Source organism: Hemicordylus capensis, chromosome 2 (assembly GCF_027244095.1).
Source record: "Hemicordylus capensis ecotype Gifberg chromosome 2, rHemCap1.1.pri, whole genome shotgun sequence".
Lineage (NCBI taxonomy): Eukaryota > Metazoa > Chordata > Lepidosauria > Squamata > Cordylidae > Hemicordylus > Hemicordylus capensis.
In genome coordinates, this window is record NC_069658.1 from 62,031,198 (window position 1) to 62,050,441 (window position 19,244).

The window sequence follows — 19,244 nt, forward strand, 5'->3', positions numbered from 1 at the left end:
GGTGAATGCACATATACTGTATCCCATCATGAGCCAACCGTCATCAAAAGACAAAGGCTGGCAGAAATCATTCGCTGGTTTATAGCCCCACCACCACCACCACCTTCTTCTTCCCCTATATCCTAGTGGCTATTTGGGCAGGTGATCCTCTAGGACAAAGTCATGTTTTTTAAAAAAAATCTTGAAATGAGACAGAAAATGACACTTGGCATAACTCCTGACTATTGTTCTAAGTCTTTAACAGAGATGGCTCATGTTTTCAGGTTTTGATCAACAACCATGTCTAGATGGTACAGTGTTCTGGTCTAGATGGTACAGTGTTCCTTTTAACAGGGATTTCCAGATATTGTTGACTACAAGTCCCATCATCCCTGTTTGGACAGGGGTGCAATTTCAGTGCTATTTTCCCTAGATATACCTCTGCTCAGCATAACTCTGTTGATGCTGGAAGCACCAATGGCTGGTAAGTGCTCCACAAGCAGCAAGCCCAAATCCCTCTGGGGTGCATAGCTCACTGCACATTATGTAAGCTACTGTTTTCAAGTGCTCTTTGGGTAGTCACAATTGTTGTTAACATATAATGGTAGACACCATTGTTATTAACATATAATGATAGACACCATTATTAGCTGTTTATGGTATGTCTCACATTGCCAATACTGTGTGCATTCTATTTCAATCGGTTTGCTGGCCGACATCCAGAACAGTGTGATGCAGGTGGTGACAATCTGACCATGCTTCTGCAGGTTCACAGTGAATCACAAGCAGTTTTGCACAGTTTTGCACAAGACCGCAGATACTTTGAGGACCACACCGGCATGCCCAAAGCATTAATTAGATTAGAAAGACATCACTTTACCACCAACTAGCCAATCAGGAGCATTAACTAGCCCTTCTGAAGTGCAGGCTTGCTACTCAAAGTACTTGCACTCTTGCACAAAATGCTCAGGACCACCAGTGCTCCACTGTGAGCCTCCAGCAGAGCTCACACGTAACAGTCACCACTAGCAGTAGCAGTAGTAATAGTAGTAGTAGTAAACAATTTTTCAACATAACGTTCTCAAAGCAGTTTACACAGAAAAAGAAATAAGATGGTTCCGTCCTCTTAGAGCTCACAATCTTAAAAAAAAAAAAAAAAAAAGCACCAGGAAGACACCAGTAACAGCTACTGGGAGGGATGCTGTGCTGGGACTGGAGCAGTATAGGGCCAGTGTTAATCCTCCTGCTACATATCAGAGTCGCCACTCTAAAAGATGCCTCTTTGCTCAGTTAACAGTATAAACTCTATGTGTAAACCGACATTATTTTATATATACAGTACTGTAAAAATGTTGAGAAAAAGGTGTCTTCTCAATATTTTTATTACCAATATATTTATATATAGAATAAAGTTGTTTTATACATGTATGCATTCAGTTGTGTGCAAAGAGCTTTTTCTTTTCAGGACTACAACTGTTCTTTGTTTTGTCCTTGTTTTGTTTTGTTCTTCAGAAATACAGCCATGATTATCATGCTAGGGACAGGGACTTTCAGGGAGACTTTCAGTTTATGTTTAGACCAAAAGCTTTGCTACCGCATATCTATCTGGATTCCATGTAGGATCCAAGCACAAACTGGACCTTTCTCTTTTAATATTTGTTTAAATGATGGCCAATTCAGGATCATACCAGCATATATGAACCAATATTCCTGAACCAATGGCAGAGATGAATGCATACCCAGAAGAGCAGAAACCAAGTAGTGTTACTGAAGCATCAAAAAAGTGTGCCTTGGGGCAATCCATAACATCACCTACCAAAGATGGAAAGTTATCTTCTATGTGGAAACAGAATCTAATTTCCAGGGGAAAACACTATTCACCAAGAAAGATTGAAATACTGCATTTGTATTGGGAATTAGAAAGGAGAGGGAGTAGTATCGAGACATCATAGTGTAGGGGAGGCTTTTGCCCTTTGACTGATCCAAATTGGGCAGCTCCACAGCTGCCATGTGCTCTCAGAGGGAAACTCCTGTTGCCCCCGCTCAAGGTGAAGCCTCTTTCTCGGTTATATAAGGGGTAGGCATTTATTATTTGGTTGAACTGGTAGGAGGAATTGATTGGCTTAGGAACTGGTGAGAGGCATTGATTGGCTTAGCTTTAACAACTAGGCTTGTTTTCCTTTTATCACGACAGCTTGATGTTTCCTTAATGCATCAGCCACAAAGAGGGCTTTCATTCTTAAATTGACTAGTACATTTTCCAGTAGCATTAGCTCAGCTAGCTTTAGATTCTGGACCTTATCCAAAGCTATAGAAACTAATGGATACACTCTCATAGACTTTGATTGTATTGGCACAGATCTAAGGAAGAGTTTTTGCTTACTTCTAGTACTTATATCCACTTATGTGTTATACGATCAATGGTTTTATCCAGAAAATCATGATAACTGTATATTCTATCAGATGAGGTGAAGAGGAGTTAACCAAACTATCCCTTTGGGTTGTGGTGCCTACAACTATGAAAAATATGAGAGAAACACCTATATTCTTTTGGGGTGGATGGGGTGAAGGAAATCATTGCACAAAGCAAAGTTATTAAGTATAAGAGATAGAGCCTTTTTTTAAAAAAAAGTTTCCTGTCATGCCTTGTGTACCTTTCAAAGTACTAGTCCTTAGTTTTAAGATCAGATAGACTCTGTCAATGTATCCATTTCCCAAAAACTACATAAATGCTGACCTGTGCCTGAACTGGTCTCCCAGCCATCCACTAGATGTGAATTATTACTATAGACATATTGCATTCTAAGTGAATACAGGTTTATGTGTACTGTGTGTGTCCTGTAAAGTGTAAGATAGATGCACACATATGTCTTCATTGAGAACGCATGTTATCAAGAGCTACGCTTGACCCTGGCATGTTCTTCCACTCTGCACACAATGGAGTACACATGTTATCCATCTGAGACATTAGACATCACTGCTGGTAAACACTAAAACATTAATATATAGCTGCCAAAAGGGTAGCATTATATATTATAGGAAGCAAAAAGAAACTGATGCACGAGTGACTTGCACATCTAATTTTCACACTTGAGGTGTAACATCTGAACAGGGAATTCATGCATCTCCCTATTACCTGACAAGGAGAGGAAAATGTGTACATTTTTTGGAAGGGAGATGCATAACTTCTCTTTTAAGATAAGGGAGGAAGTGGAAAAAAATAAATTAATAGATACAATAGATAGATAGACAGATAGATAGACATGGCAGCTTTGCCACCACAAAAAGAAGTTAGTGTGTACTCCAATGATTTTTTTTAAAGTAAGTGTGCTTTGGGATGAAAAGGTTTGGGAAACTCTAGTATACAGACTTAGTCAAGTAAAAGGAGCAGTTTGGATTGCTAAATATAAATACGTGGCATGATATACCTTGGAATGTAACTCAGCATAGTTTTTGACTGTCCAGTGTACATTTTTGATATCGCTTGGAAATCCAAGTGTGGTTTTTACTCCCATTAGGTAATTTAATGTGTAAGATCAACTTACTGTAATGTAGCACTGTGCCCCCATTATGGACTGCTGCCATTAAAGTAGCTTTGGGTCATTGGCCATCATGGTTAATTTGTGAAAACTATTCCTTTTTAATTTCAATATCCACACATATCTGCCAGTTTAATCAGTTCAGTTTCATTATACTTTTTTTGTTGTTTGTTCATTTAATTAACCTACAGAGAGTCTGAACTGATTACAATAGAGTATTTTACAGGTGCAAGTGTATAACAGAGTTGTTTAAGAGTATGGGAAATGAAGTACAAGGAGACGTACATTTGCATAAGCCTCATTGTGGTTTAACCCATTTTGAGTGGAGGACAGCACAAAAGGCTGATCCTTTTCCTACCGTCTTCTTACATTGACGATGCTACAAACTGTGCTCTCCCTTCTACTATAACCTTGGTAATAATGTGTTCAGTTAATCTGCAGAGTGTAGAGTCATCCTCTTGAAAAGTAATTCACTTCTTTAAAAAAAATGGGTGGAAAATAAATATGGTGCCGTAAAATTGTTGAGTAGAGGAATCTATCTGGACATTTCACAAAACATTTCATTATGCTGATAATTCCCAGAAGTGCTCTCGAGAGTGCTTTAAGCTGAGGATTACTGCACTGGATCTGATGGACTTTTTTTGTAGCCCCTTTAAAAGGCAGTGAACCGTTTTTCTATTTTATTTAAATAATGCCCCTTAAAATGGATTTTTAGAGGTATAATAACTCCTTAAGAGTCAGTTATGCTAAACAGTTTCTCTTGATAGAAATGTTGTAAAACTCGTTAACTGCACAATTTCAGATGCCGGCTTGGTGAACACTAACTGACATTTGAATGGTTGGGGTTTGTAAAATAAATTGAAATAGTTGTTGTATCACACAGCTAGCTGTGCACAAGCTGTAGGCCACAAGGGGCTTGAACCTGACAGAAAATTACTTCAAGATGAATGAAAAGTGCTTGTTTCTCTTTATTAGTTTTTGGAGAACAATGAAAATGTTGAATTGTTTACAGAAGGACTGATTAAAAATGGTCAGTGGGGCCAAGTCCCTACTGCTAACTGTTAGCCTCTCCGGCCCCCGGCCCCCTCTCCTCTCCACCACATGCATCTTCTTATACCCATTATGGTCACACATTTGTGTGTGAAATGTGCTCATTTTGACATTCCACTGCTGTTCGGAGCTGCTGAGGCCATTGTTAGATAAAGCACACTTGTCAACCCTAACAAACTGGTCATGCAATTTGCTGGACACTGTAGCAGAGAATAACCCACGATGAATCGCTTCAGTCTCAAACAATGCTCAGTTCAATATTAGAATCCAGAAGTATTCTTTGGCTTTGTGTCATCCTGATCCTTACAATATTTTGAAATATTCTTTGCCATTTTTTGTAAATGCACACAGTCACCAAGTCTGTGTGGCAGTGATTTCAAAACTCCTTTTTCCAAATGCTGAAAATAGAATACTAAGAGTTAAGAGTGAGAAACTCTCGGGTAACTCAAATTCATTTTTTGTGTTCCACTCCAGGCACAGTGGGATGCTTCAAAGTGCTATCCAATAGTCTGTCAAACTGCTTGGTCCAATTTCAGGGCAATTCAAGTCAAGCCCCCTTTAGCACTGCTTTGCCTGTAATTTCTTTGACTAACACATATGGTATTGTTCAACGAATTATAAAAGTTTGGGAGTAATTAATATTCCCATGGGGTAAGAGAACAGTGCAGTCCCTTTGAAGCTTCAAAAACATTTCTCATGATTCCTTAAAAAAAAGAAGACAGAAATCACTTGTATTTACATGGAACTGTTTTTTTCAAAGCTTTCATTGCCTTGCCTCTCCTTCCTTGCTCCAAATCCCTTCCCCCTCCCTTAAACACACACACACCAAGAGAAATCACCCATTAACATGCAAGCGTATGAATGCTATTTGTGGCATTCTGTCACTATACATTGTGTACCGCCCCAATGTGAAAGCAGGGTTTTCTTTTTTTCTATCTGCAGAACATGCATTCCAGGCCTATTATGTGTATAAACAATAGCATATATAATTACCTTTCCAGGGTGGCAATTACTCTTCAGATTCAATGGCTAGAGTTAAAGTAAGAAATTTCCTTTCCCATTGCTCACAAAGCTGCCATCCTTTATGGATCAAATCTTGGTCATCAGTAGCAGAGGACAAACCCTCTCAATCGAGTTTTTGAAGTATCAGTCTGGTTGGTGGGGGGTGGGGGGACGGCCCACTGTCACCATCGCTTTGGGGACTTTGTTTCAAGCATGTTCATTCTGAGCTTTGCCTACACATCAGTTACTCTCTGCAATCCTCCTCATGACAAACTTTTGTAGGAAGAATTTCCTCAGCAATTCTGTAGGTATGAAAATACCATGCCTGTCATGTCAAAGTGGCAGCGGGTGTAAAATGTTGGCTTGGTTGACTTCAAGTTATGATGAGTTTAGCGGGTAGGAAAAAGGAAATTGCATTTCTCCTCTGCTTTTCCCTGTTTCCCCCTCCCCTGCTTTATTTTAAAACGCCTTTTCGATCCATATGACCTGCATAGCTGCACTACTGAAGCATTTCCATTCAGGCTCGAAGCTCTAATCAATTAATCAGTACAATTAATCAACTAAATCTTTAATGACAATTTAAAATTTGTCCTGCAGTGGGGAATCTATTCCAGAATTCAGGGAATTCAACATATTTCCCACCATACAAATCCATGCAGGTGTGCCAGCTCCTTCCTTCTTGTGCCAAACTTGATATGAGAGAGAAAAACATAGAGATGATTATTTGCTTCTGGTTTTCACCCAAAGCTAGTGGATAGTTTGACATTAAAATTTATCTTTCTCTAGGAGCCTTAAAACTGCACCTTCTCTGAGAGTTTGCAATAATTACTTAAAAGCCAGACAATTGATTAAAATAATGTATTCAATGGACAATTCTAACTTCCATTAATCTGTTAAAAAAAATTGAAAATCAGTGTTGTTAATGTAATGCAATTATTGCCTTAAACACTGAAAGTAGACTTTTTCAACATACATGTAACTCATATGTTAAAGGCTAAAAGAATTACAAATATGGTTTTGGATATGACACTGATTCAAGGGAGACTGAAATCATGCCTAGCCATTTTAATTCCCCAGCATCCCATCTCTTCCTTACAAAGTAGAACTTCCATATCTCCCACTCTGAGGAAATGTGCAAGCTCCCGAAGCAAAAAGCTGTTTGTTCATCTCCTGAAGAAACCAAGGAGATTACTGTAATGTGTTGTACATGGGTCTGATCCTGGAAAGCTTCCAAAAACTACAACTACTACAAATGTGGTGGCCAGATTGTTAACTGGGACTGACTGCCATGTACAATCAAGCCAGTGTTCATTGCCAATATGCTTTTGGTCTCAGTAGATGCTGGTTTTGTCCTTTAAAGCCCTAAATAGCTTGGGGCTGGAGTGCTGGAAGTGTCATCTTCTCCTATGTGAACCTGCTCACTGGTTAAGCTATTCTGGAGGTCGTTCTCCAAGTGTCTCCTGTCTTCAGAAATTAGGAGGGTGTCTACTAGAGAGGAGGCCTTTTCTATGGTAGTGCCCTGATTGTGGGACACTCTTCCTAGCCATATTCTCCTGGAGCCTTGTCCTTTAGGTAGGTACCAGTTAAAGTCCATTCTATTCTCCCAGTTTTTTAATAGCATATGATGGCTGTTAACCTGCTGCTTCATTTGTTATTGTTTTTCCTGTATTATACTATCATATGGTTTTTTGATAGCCACTCTGAAGTTTATGCAAAAGGTGAGATATATATTCCTTGAATGAATGAATGAATGAATGAATGAATGAATGAAATTGCAAAATTCCCATTTTGTAAGAGATGGAGATGTGATATAACAGGAAGTTCTAGGCACTTTTGCTTCCTGTTCCCCCTGCATCAGTGTCTCATAAGAACATAGGAAAAGCCCTGCTGGATCAGGCCCAAGGCTTATCTAGTCCAGCATCCTGTCTTACACAGTGGCTCAACAGATGCTTCTGGGAATCCTACAGGCAAGAGCTGAGGGCATGCCCTCTCTCCTACTGCTACTCCCCAGCAATTTGTATTTAGAAGCTCATCTGAAGCCATTCTCAATCTTCCTTTTTAACCAAGGTGTCCCACCCGTCAGTTTGAGAATACATACAGCTTTGGAACATTGCTTTATCTAGCCTTTAACTGCCATGAAAATATTAATCACAACATCACCGTGTGTTTTTCCAAGTCATGTTGTACAAGGAATAAAGTAGAGTTCCTGTGACAAATGCATGTTCAAATCTACACCCACCCATGAAACTCACTGGGTGGCCCAGTGAAACAAGTCACTCAGGGGATACGGTCAGTGCATTCCGTGCTGCTTTACGTTACTACACATGTCTATTCCATTCCATGTACATGTGGCAGAAAGCGAAAACTGGCTAGGCTACAGCTTCAGGCATGTGCACATGGTGCAATAGATATATGAAATGTATGAAACAGTTTCAAATATTTTTATTTATAACAACAATACAACTGCAACATTTGTCAGTCATTCCTTTCTTGTCACCTGCCCTGAAACTCTGCTAATACAACATTCTTAACAACTACCTTGTGAGCTGTATGTGCTACACTAGCTTTTTTTCTTTTCTTTTCTTAATCCATCTGTTGCTGATGAGGGTATAAGCCAAAACCTTCAACTAAAATTTGGTTTCCTCTATCCTTCTCTGTGGCCAGTCACCTTTTTGTACTAATATATATGGTATACACTCTACCCATATTGTGCAAAGTGGTCTAAAACCTAACCTGAATTACCTGGGTGTTAGAGGATAAATGAAATCATATTAATAAATAATAACTAAGATAAATAACAACACCTTAATAACATTCATATTCTCACCCTTTAAATGTGTGGTGAATTGTTTGATTTCTCTTTATCTGAAACTACGCCACAATTGTGATGTCATCTACAGTTGTGAGATGACATCACACATCACTTCACTTCATTCTGTTGTCACCTTCTGTTCTTTGCAGGAACAGTTTCAGTTAAGGTAGAAGATCAATTTAAAGCGATGTACAAGTTATTTATTCATACAGTAAGTAGAAGATGGAGATAAAGAATTCTTTATCATTATTTTCAGCTGAAGATCACAAATATTCTTTACATATATGCATTTTAATATGCCTATATTTAAAGTGACACAATCATCAATGGCATTAAAAGTAGATCACCAAATCATAAACTGCAAACTGTGGATAACTTTATGGCTCTGTTTTCTCATCACAGAGTACATCAGACATCATTCGGGTGCAATAGGTCTATTTCTCTGCATTATTTTGCTTGAATCTTGCAATGTTTTGTCAATTTGGAGGCATAAGAAATATCTCTTGGTGATTAGAAAAGCTTTTGCTTATGTCATTCAGTTATTCAATTTGTAAATTAACCAATAATATAAAGATGAATTGTATCAATCATATAATTGCTGATCATTTTATCAGTGGCACTCAGAACTTTGTACAGAGTTTGGCATCTTAAAGGACATCACTACCATTATGTGTGTGGTGTGGTGCAGTGGTTGGAGTGTTGAATTTACACAAAGGAGGCCCAGGGTCAAATCTCCACTAATTGGCTTTCCCCTATTATGAGAGGCACTTTTTATCCCCTTGCAAGACATTGTGAGGTCATAAAACAAGCAGTTTCCCAGGCAAGTCACTACCACAGGTTTAAAAGTCCAAATAAAAATATATTGAATACAAAGTGGAGGTTGGGCTGTGGTATGATATGCTGGTATTTCCACATTACACAGACTCTTAAGATGTTCATTTGTCTGGGCTTGTTATTTTACCATTGTTATATAGTTACTAAATGAGTGTTTACTTACTAGTGAGGGGAATTGGGGAACACTAATGGGAGGTTTGCTCAGAGGGTGGAGAGAGAGGATTCAGTAGAAAGGATCCGGCAGGGGCTGGGGAAAGTAAGCAGAAAGGGTCAGTACCAGACACAACCAAGGTGAGAAGTAGAGAGAAGAGAGATCCAAAAAGGTTTGGCTGGGGAGAGAAGAAGAGGCCATTCAGGAGGACCAGCAGGAGACCAAGACAGGTACCTGAACAGGTTCAGATAATGAAAAAAGGGGGAGCTGATCCAGAGAACCAGCAGAAGACTGGGCGAAGCAAGAAGGGGAAGCAGAGAGAGTTCAGGGATGGAGGAAGGGCAGAGCCAGTTGAAGAACAGGCAGGAGACCTAGAGAGAGAGGGACAAGAACCCCAATGTGTTTGGGTAAAGAAAGGAATCACAGGCCAGGCCAGAGATTTGTCAAGGCATGGGGTGGGAGGAGGAGAAAGAGAATGAGGGAGGGAGTAGAGTTAAAAGTGAAAGGGAGACCAAATGAAGGAAATTGACTAGATGGGAAATGGCTTCTTTGGCTAAACAGGAAGAGCCTCACAGCTCTTCAGTGCAAGGGTAGATCTGAGGGTTGAGGTGGTAATGGTTCCCGGGGCATGTCAGGGATCACAGATGGGGAATGGAAGACTGTTCTGATGCTTTGGGAGTTCAAACTAATGGGGAAAGGAAAAGACATGTGGCTATGGTCACCTTTACCAGAAAGGACACCCTGCGGATACCCTTGGCTGGAAAAATCAACTAGATGCTATCTTCATTGGGCTTTTGCCCTAAACTTTAAGGGGATGGCACTCTAGAGAGTACTAATCTGAAATGAGCATGTTATGTGTTGAGCACAACTTTTATCTGAAATATAAACTAGTAATATACTAAACTATCTGAAATAAGCTTTAGGTCCGTTGAGTGGATTCTACAGGATTGGTGTCCCTATAGAGGCTAACCTTTTTAATCAGGGAGGAATTAACTTTTACTGTTGGAAAACAGATCTAAATGAAAAACAATCTAGACTAGCACCATGAAACCTACAATCACTCACACACATGGACAGGGAAGGGAAGCGGGAATCGAGGAGGAAAAAAGATATCAGGAGCAAGGAAGAAGGAGCTCTCCCTATATTTATCTGTCTGGTGTAAGGGGAAGAGAAGTTGGGTTTCAGTGGAGAAATGGATTGTGGTGATGATGAAAAAGCAGAGGGCAACAGAATGGATCCCAAAGACTGTGCAATTTGGGGCTTTCAACTGCCCGGTTTTATAGGGTAAAAAGAAATTAAATCAGTGTCCCTTCAGATTAAAAGTTAATGGGAATAATCTTCTATAGGAAACAACAGAACAATGAGTTTCAAACGACCCAGACAGGCAGAGGGGATTGTCTTGGAAGTAAAGTGTGGATTTTAGGACTTTTGGCTTATTGGCTTTAAAACTTTGAAGAATCCTGGAAGGGTGACTGGGTGGTTTTAACACCCAGGTCAAGAATACAAGTGTGTGCAGGGATGGGGGAAGAGCCATGGCTGCCTTGGTTTCGAAGTCTCAAGAGCACTTTAGAGTCTCTATGCAGGAAGCCTTTCTTGGAGTATTGGAGAGCCTTTGCCTGGACCCCTGTGGGGTAGGATGTCACACTTGTGCTTCCTCCCTAACTGGTTCCCTAAGCTGCTCTTAGTTTCAGTGATGGACACTGTTTCCTTGCCGAACTCTCTAAAACACACATCAGGCCAGGCTGAGTGCTCTGCAGGTATGCCAAGGAAGTTTACAGGTACTGTCATCCCATTTCTGGAACCCCTAACACCCCCACCAAGCAGTCATTGGCTTTCAGCCTAACCTACCACACAGGATTGTTGTGAGATAAACCATGTACACCACCTTGAACTCATTACAGGATGGGTGGGGTAGGAATGTCATTCATAACAATTTGACAGCTTTTCTAAATGTGACTTCCCGCTTTCCTGCTTGGCACTGTAACATAATGTTGAGATGACTGGAAGCATCCCAAGAAAAGGCAGATACTTCCTGCAGAGTGTGTGGGAAGCCTGCCATGTGGTCTGTACATACACTCTGACCCATCAGCTATGTGGATCAACAGAGACCAAGATTAACTGAAGCCCCCTGTGCTTCTGAACAGCAGGGACTGTCTGAAGCTCTTCCAATCTGCTCTCAAGATGGACCCATAATGTGGTCCAGAATAACTCAAGGGTTGTCCTGGCCTTTCAAAAACATTTTCTGGACTTAATACAGAACATTGATTTCTTTCGTGTAGGAGGAGACTTTGTCTGACCTCTGCAAATGTTCCTGTTTTTCTCTGAAGGGTGTTCTTCTTCCTGCTTCCAGGAAAACAGCCAGAGTTAGAGTTTCCACAAGTCTCGACATCCTCCTATTGGAAAGCAACCATGAGGCATTTATTCCCCGATGCAAGTGCCTTCAACTCATCTCTGGTCGAAGTAATTCAATCTAGTCTGCTCAGATGATGGGTTTTGACAAACCCCATAAACCTGTCATTATGGGGAAGATAGGTTATAGTCATTGCTCAAAACATTACAGTAGTCTTTGTTTACTGCACACTGAATACACTTACAAAAGGAAAGAAAGGGAAGATGAAAGTAAGGTTAGTTAAACACTGAATTAACCACTCCGTGCTTTATAAGATTGATAGCATCTGACCATGAGTTCAAGAGTACTGTGTAAATATTGTTCATCTACAGACTCTGGGTGTTTTTATTTGTAACACTGCTGTTTGGAAAGATGCAGTTGTTCCCCACCGGCGTTTTAGAAAAAACCTAACAAACCAAAGAGTTTACCTAAGTCACAACAGTGGCTTTTGGAATTGTTCACGATTAAGGGTTTTGACCTTGATAAATACTCCTGTTTCCCTTCACCTATGGCTTATAGGCACATGATAGCTTTGCACAAAATGTGTAAACTCAGCATTAGGTGCATGAACTCTATCATGCACTTTTCCAATGAATTCCATCCACTTTGCAGAAAAATCAAAGGGCAAAGGTAAAGCATTCGCAAGTTACTTGTGTTTACAGTGCATGCCTTCTGAGTTTTCACTGCATTCATGTTGCTCTAGGAGATTTACAGAAACATTTGTACGAAAAATACAAATTTAAAAAAATACAAATACAAAAATACAAATACAAAACAAATATCTATCAATTGACTTTTAAAACTAATAGCAGAGCATTGGTTTGGGTTTTGGCAAAGGGTGTGTCTGTGTGTGTGTGTGTCTGTGTGTTAAACTTTGTCTGTCTGTCTCTTTCAAGTATTAAAGACCCAAACATGCACTATGGTAACTAAATGTATGCCTAAATTGGAAAATATTTTGCTTGAAGACATTCAGACTCAGAAGGAAACAGCCACCAGAATATTTCTCCTCATGGTGCCCTCTTCTTAGAATTACAGAAGCATAAAGCCAAAAAGCCCAACCATTTTCTAAAAAGTAGGACCCCTTCACTTACACACACACACCCCCTCAGCTGAGAGTACTGTATGCCACAAGCAGAAAGGGATGTCAGAGCAAGGAGAATGCTGCACAAAGTGTTCCAGGTGACAGAAACAAGCTAGTCATCTCTTTAAGGTGGCAATTTACCAGAGGCAAATTGGAGTGTGACCAGGAGAAGCTGTATTCTGACCCCAGAATTGGCAGTCAGTCCAATTCTGAGCATGAGCACAACCTCGGCCACTTAATTTGGGGGGGTGCAGCTCATTACTATTTGATTTATCAGGTGCTTTTATCAAGAAGCTGATCCTGACTGATGATGGGACAGCTCAAAGAAGTCCACCAGGAAGGGAGGTTTGTTCCCAGCTGTTTAACCCCTGATAGCTGAGCAAAGAGGCACCTTCTAAAGTAGTGATTATTTTATATTTAGCAGTGGGGAGCAACTGGCCCTCTTCAATCCCAGCACAGCATTTTCCCAATGGCTGGTGCTGGTGCTTATCTTGTCTTTCTTTTTAGGTAGTGAGCCCTTTGGAGACAGGAAAATATTAAACTCTTTTTTTCTATGTAAACTGCTTTGTGAACTTAATTTTGTTGGAAAACGGTATATAAATATTCATAATAATTCAGGATCTTGCACATCAAAAAGCAGAATCTTAAAAAAAATTTGCAAGACTATAGTAGCACCCTAGAGAAGTGATGAAATAGTGATTGGACATGAGGAAAAGGGGAGCAGTTGTGAAATGGCTGAAAGTCTCCAAGATCATTTCAAGAAAGCACCATCTAGATAGATTACAGGAGTCAATGCTTGGGAATATTCCTTTGGTCACTCCTTCAGAGAATCCGTGGCACAACTGTAGGAATATGCTTTTTTCTGCGATTCTTCACTGTTCCTTAGTGCCTTTCCTCCATGTCATTTCCCTAAAGAGTCATCAGTATATTCTGTTTGGAGGATACAAGCCATATTACATGGCACTTCTTTTCCAAGTCGTGGCACAATCTGCTATAAATCAATTACATTTGGATGAATGGGCTGCACGTCTACGTACATCACTCGATCTCTCATTGCTTAATGACTCTCAGCAGAATGCATGGACTGCATCCATGAAAACATAATGTGCTTGTTGACACTGGATGCTAGGCTTGCTCTGTCTGTGGCAATGAACCTGAAATGGTAAAAGTCATCACTTGATACTACAGTCAATGAGTAACAGTCATGCCTTTCAGAACTGGCCCTTAAAGAGAAGCTACTTTTTCTCTGTGATTGCTCATGTACAACTCAATGCACTCCTATTAAAGGGCACAGCAGAGAAATACAGAAGCAAACAGAAACCTTGTCCACTAATATCTTTTCACATGCCTATAACCTCAGCCCAAGTAGTGGAAAGTCTTCTTGTATGTTCAACTAACTGCCATATCAGCATCAGCTCAGTTTGGCAGGAATTTCTTGCAGAGTGTTTCTACTTTTCTTGGCAACACAGATCAGAGGGAAACAATTTCAGGAGGATGAGCCACAAGGCTTTTGTCCCAGAAAGAGTCACCATGTGAACCAGGATATCTCTCTAGCAAAGGCTGACGTTAACCCTGCACCCTAAGAAGACCACTCCTGACGTCTGCTCTGCCATCCTGGGGAGGACTGGATCCAGCCAGCAGACAGAAGTTTCTCACTGGGTAGATCCTCCTCCCCTTACCATAGTGACAGTGGTTCCGGTTTCTTTCATTCTCAGCAGACTGGTGGCAGCAGCAACAGCATTCTAATCTTCAGTGTCTGCCCACCATATTTTCACCCTCCCCTACTGCAACCCATGTAGCATCACAAAGCTATGTGGGGCATTGTGAGCAGGGGAAATGGCAGGCAACGGCCACCAGCTAGATCACTGTTGCCACTAAGCCCACTAGGAATAAACAAAACTGCCTCTGCTACCACAGTAAGGGGAGAAGGGCCCACACAGGCAGTAGGCCTACCCAAGTTCACTTTGCTGAGGGCCCCTTCAAGGCTAATCCTGACCTCCAAGTTAATTCTCCAGCCTCTCCTAGGGGAAAGCAACAGTACTGGCATAATAAAGGAACTAGGGAAGGAGGCACTAGGGCTGACAGCATATAAGATGATAATTCTCGGAAGGTATGCAGAGAAAAAGGGAAAGAGAAGATACAGAACCACAGCCAAAGATAGGAACCAAGCCACCAAAAGAGGTTCTAGTGGCAAAGCCAGTGAGGCAAGAGAAACACAGATAAATCGTGGCAAGGGCATAGCTGGGGGGGAGGGGGCCCCTGTTCGCCCCTCTCCCCGGGGGCCCTAGGAGTGACGGTGGTAATGAAGAAAATAGGGAGGGGTGGAGCTGGGGGCCCCAGGTTCTTTAAACCCATCCGCTCAATTATAGCTCAATTATAGCTACACCTCTGAATAATGGGCATATTCTGGACCCCATAAATTGTGCCCAGTTGGTGCTAATGAAATGGTTTCTTATAACATTATCTTGGTAGCTCAGTGCAGAAGTTAAATTGAGAGACACTGGATAAAAAATATTTATTGTTGTCTTAGATTTTGTTCCTAAGCAGACAATTTGAACACTAATAATATGGTGAGAAAGGACGTTCTTAAATAAATAGTAATGTGCTGGACTTAGGTCAGAAAGACCCAAGTTTAAATCCTTGCTCTGCCATGAAAATCACTGGGTGACCTTTAGCCATTCACTTTCTTTGTGGAGCCTACCTCACAGAAGCATTGTGAATAGAAAATGGGACGGAGACCATGTATTGTGCCCCAGGATCCTTGGAGGATTCTGCCTGGTCTCCAAGAAGGATAAGAGACTGACTTATAATCAGATCTGCAAATTATCTCATCAACCATGTTTTCTTTTGCTTAGTAAACTGCTTTGAGATTTTTTTTTAAAAGTGGTATATAAATATTCTAAATTAAATTACATTGTGTGTTTATGTATGTGTGTATATGTGTGCATAGCAGGAGGTGGGGAGAGAAAGAGAGGCATATACAGCACTGCATGAGAATGAAGCATAAAAGAATGTGATTGTGTGTAGAAGATATCCCTCAGAGAGAAATATGGAAATTGTGAGCTACAATATTGATTTTAATCCATTCATTGGTCAGTGAGTTGATTAAATGAACATAGTTTAATTGAATAAACAAATGTGCACAAGCTGACAGCCACTTAAATGTGAAACTTCAGCCGCTTTTATCCTGTCTGGTTGTTAGAGTTGCTGCTAGAGCGGTTTAACTAGACTCCTGCCAGCTTTCCTGGAGTTAGTGTTGAAGCTCCAGTTTCTGTTTCACTGCAGCTATTAAAGTTGAGCTGCACTTTGCTAAGTGTGGAGGCTTGCTCTGAGCGGATCCATTGCTGATTATCATGCAAATCAGTCTCTACTGCTGGCTCCAAAGAGGCTCCCAGCTTTGCTACCCCCATTGATCCTTTCATTGTCACAGGGATAAGGCTAACCCATCTCTTCTGACACCAGAAGCGACAAAGATAGGTTCCTGTGACAGTGATTGGTAGGAGGAAATGAATCTTTCATGTACGGCAGAAATATGGTTTGATTTAAGAAAAGAAAATAACCATATGTAATTGGGCTTCTGTCACTGTAAATTTTAATGGTGATCGTAATACTGAGGCTTCTGGAACCTTAAATTACAGCTTTCAGTGGCTTCCTACTGAATCTCTCTATTATTCTTCATGACTACTTTCTCAAAGTATGCACACCATGACATTGATATCACAATTCCCATGTACATTCAAAATTGACTGCAGGGCTGGGAGGTGTGCCCTTGCATGAATCTCTGCCCTATCACTGAACACCAGAGGGACAAAAGATAAGGATGTCATTCCCCAGCTATAACCACCTGTTTCCCAAAGATCTGAGCTTTGGCAGACAAAGCCCTTGTAGACTCATGTCAAAACCCAGGAAAGACTCTATACATTTTGCCAGGGAGGTTGCATCAGCCCTCCAGCCTCCTGTATACTCATTCAGCCAAGGGCACTGTCCTCCACAAACTTGGAGCTAGCTTAGTCCAGCCTTGGTTTCTGGTCACCAGAAAAGAAACTGTATACCTGGTGTGGACAAAACACTGAGCAGATTGACATTGTGACCTGGAATTAACCAGATTGTCTTAATATTGCTTTTATTTTTTTTAATAGGAGACTACAAAATATTTTGTATGTACCCATAAAACTGCAAGCTGTGCACAGAGCAAATATTTTATTCTGGCTACACCTATTAAGTGGCGCAGCGGGAAAATGCTTGACTAACAAGCAAAAGGTTGCCGGTTCGAATCCCCGCTGGTATGTTTCCCAGACTTTGGGAAACACCTATATTGGGCAGCAGCAATATAGGAAGATGCTGAAAAGCATCATCTCATACTGCGCGTGAGGAGGCAATGGTAAACCCCTCCTGTATTCTACCAAAGAAAACCACAGGGCTCTGTGGGCGCCAGGAGTCGAAATCGACTTAACAGCACACTTTGCTTTTACACCTGTTATACAACTACATGGAGCATGGGTCAGCTGCAGCTCCCTACCATGTGTACACCAGGAGATATCCCATTGGTTTACAGCTGACGTGAGCCTGCAATATATGCCTCTGCAAGCCAATCAGAGAGCCAGTTTATTCAATCGGTGGAATCTGCATGTGCTCTATCACTGATCTATGACATCCCGAGTGATAAACGCTTTTCCTGGACTGTATCATCTTAGGGTGTGGGGGCAGGGGGAGGAGCATGAGTAGTGCATGTCTGAACATTCTACTTCAAAGGAAAAAGATTCCCCACACATGGAAAAGCAGCATATAGAAAATGGCATGGCAGGGAGAAAGCTGGACTCCCTTCTCCCTGCTAGGCAAATTTTCTATGTGCAATGAACATGCATCCAATGGTCATCCTGCCCAGTTTTTTTAAGAAATGGACAGCCATGTCTGCATTAGCAGTATGCTACAAAACAGGCCACAGCAAAAGCTAGTGCTTCATTAGAATTTTGGAATTTTCTGATTTGAAATTTATACTGACCCATGGCTATATCTGGGACCTTCATAGATGATTGAATTTTCCAATACAATGCATTTATTTGTGTGTGTGTGTGTGTGTGTGTGTGTGTGTGTGTGTGTGGCTTTTGTTACATTATAGCAATATAGCATGAAGCTTTTCACCCGAGCAGCCTTACCCAGACTTGGGCAGCACCAAGATCAAGGCTGTTCCCAGTGCTGTCCTCCCGGGTATCCCAGGAATTTTACCCACCCATTTGCCTGGTAAAAAGGCACAAGCACGCCCACTCATGCCCTTTTACCCAGAAATAGGGCCGTGTGTATGCTTGGGCTGCACACAGCCCAAGCAGACACAGAGCCAGGAGCCTAGAGCACCCGACTCATGGCGAAATCCCTCAATGTACCACACTTATTGTATGGTGTATTGTATCTGGAGGCCAGGATGCATTTTCCCAGCCTCCAGAACGTCATGCGGTTCGCAAAAGTGGCAATCATGTGTGCGCACGAGTCACATGGCCCAGGACTGTGACCAATCATCTGGGAAGACGGTAGGTCTCTCCTGCCTTTGCCCACTCCTGCCCTCCCTAGCGCTGTTCACACAACCTTTATATGTAACGTTTTGCTATATTAATAACTGGCACATTTCACAGTACAGAAAATGTAATGTATTGGTCACCTGCTTAATACAAGAAGCGTAATCACCGGCCTCTGTATACTGCAGTAGATTGTAACTGCAGGGCACATTCTAGAAAACAGCTGGGTTTTAATACGTCTAGGAGGGAGGGAGTGAAAGAGCACATGTGCATGTATGCACCACCTTCAGTGTGTGAGCGCATATAGAAGACTGGAGGCTTGTTAGAGAATGAAGTATGTGTATTGCCCCAAAATATGATTCTGACGGAAACATCCAAATTCTATAATCCAGTCAGTCCTGTTTTCCACATAATGAATCCACAGTCCCTGTGGATCCACCCTTTATTTAAGGCTTTGGGGCTCCAAAAAGCAACAAAAATATAGAACAAAATTAAAAATTAAAACTATTCTTACTGTTGCATAGAGTTAGTAGCCTTGCTGTTCATTCTTCCTGTTCCTGTCTAGGACAGTGCATTGGCTAACAGAGAGCAAAATGGGATGCTAATTCTGTCAAGGGAAGAATAGGCCCAACACATCCTGCAACCTGCAAGCTTCACCACTGCAGCCTATTTATTTCTAGAATATATTTGATTCAGATTTTGCATTCAGTTATGTGTAGTTATTGAATTTCACATTCATGGTTAAGCCCCTGTGGCCTGTGCTGAATGAATGAGGACTCTCACAGGTTGTCGTCCCCTCCCCCTCCCCCCCGCCGCCGCCCCGCCACAGTTGAAAAACTATTTTTAAAAGGCTCTGAGTACAATAGCTCTGGGAGCCACCTAATGGCATAGTGGGGA

General features: G+C 41.3%; 1 long non-coding RNA gene across 6 annotated transcripts in view; it reads right to left on the reverse strand.

Annotated features, from left to right (window-relative positions):
* Positions 1-3,483: 3,483 nt before the first annotated feature.
* LOC128348153 (uncharacterized) overlaps positions 3,484-19,244 on the reverse strand; it is a 115,501-nt gene continuing 99,740 nt past the window's right edge. For 4 of the 6 annotated variants that reach the window (XR_008317962.1, XR_008317968.1, XR_008317966.1 and 1 more), the window contains 3 exons: positions 8,398-11,878; positions 5,562-6,259; positions 3,497-5,271 (listed from right to left, as the gene is read on the reverse strand). This is a non-coding gene — a long non-coding RNA (uncharacterized LOC128348153). Of the gene's footprint in view, positions 5,272-5,561; positions 6,260-7,992; positions 11,879-19,244 lie in introns of those variants that run through there. The other 2 variants (XR_008317964.1, XR_008317963.1) reach the window with 2 other exon arrangements.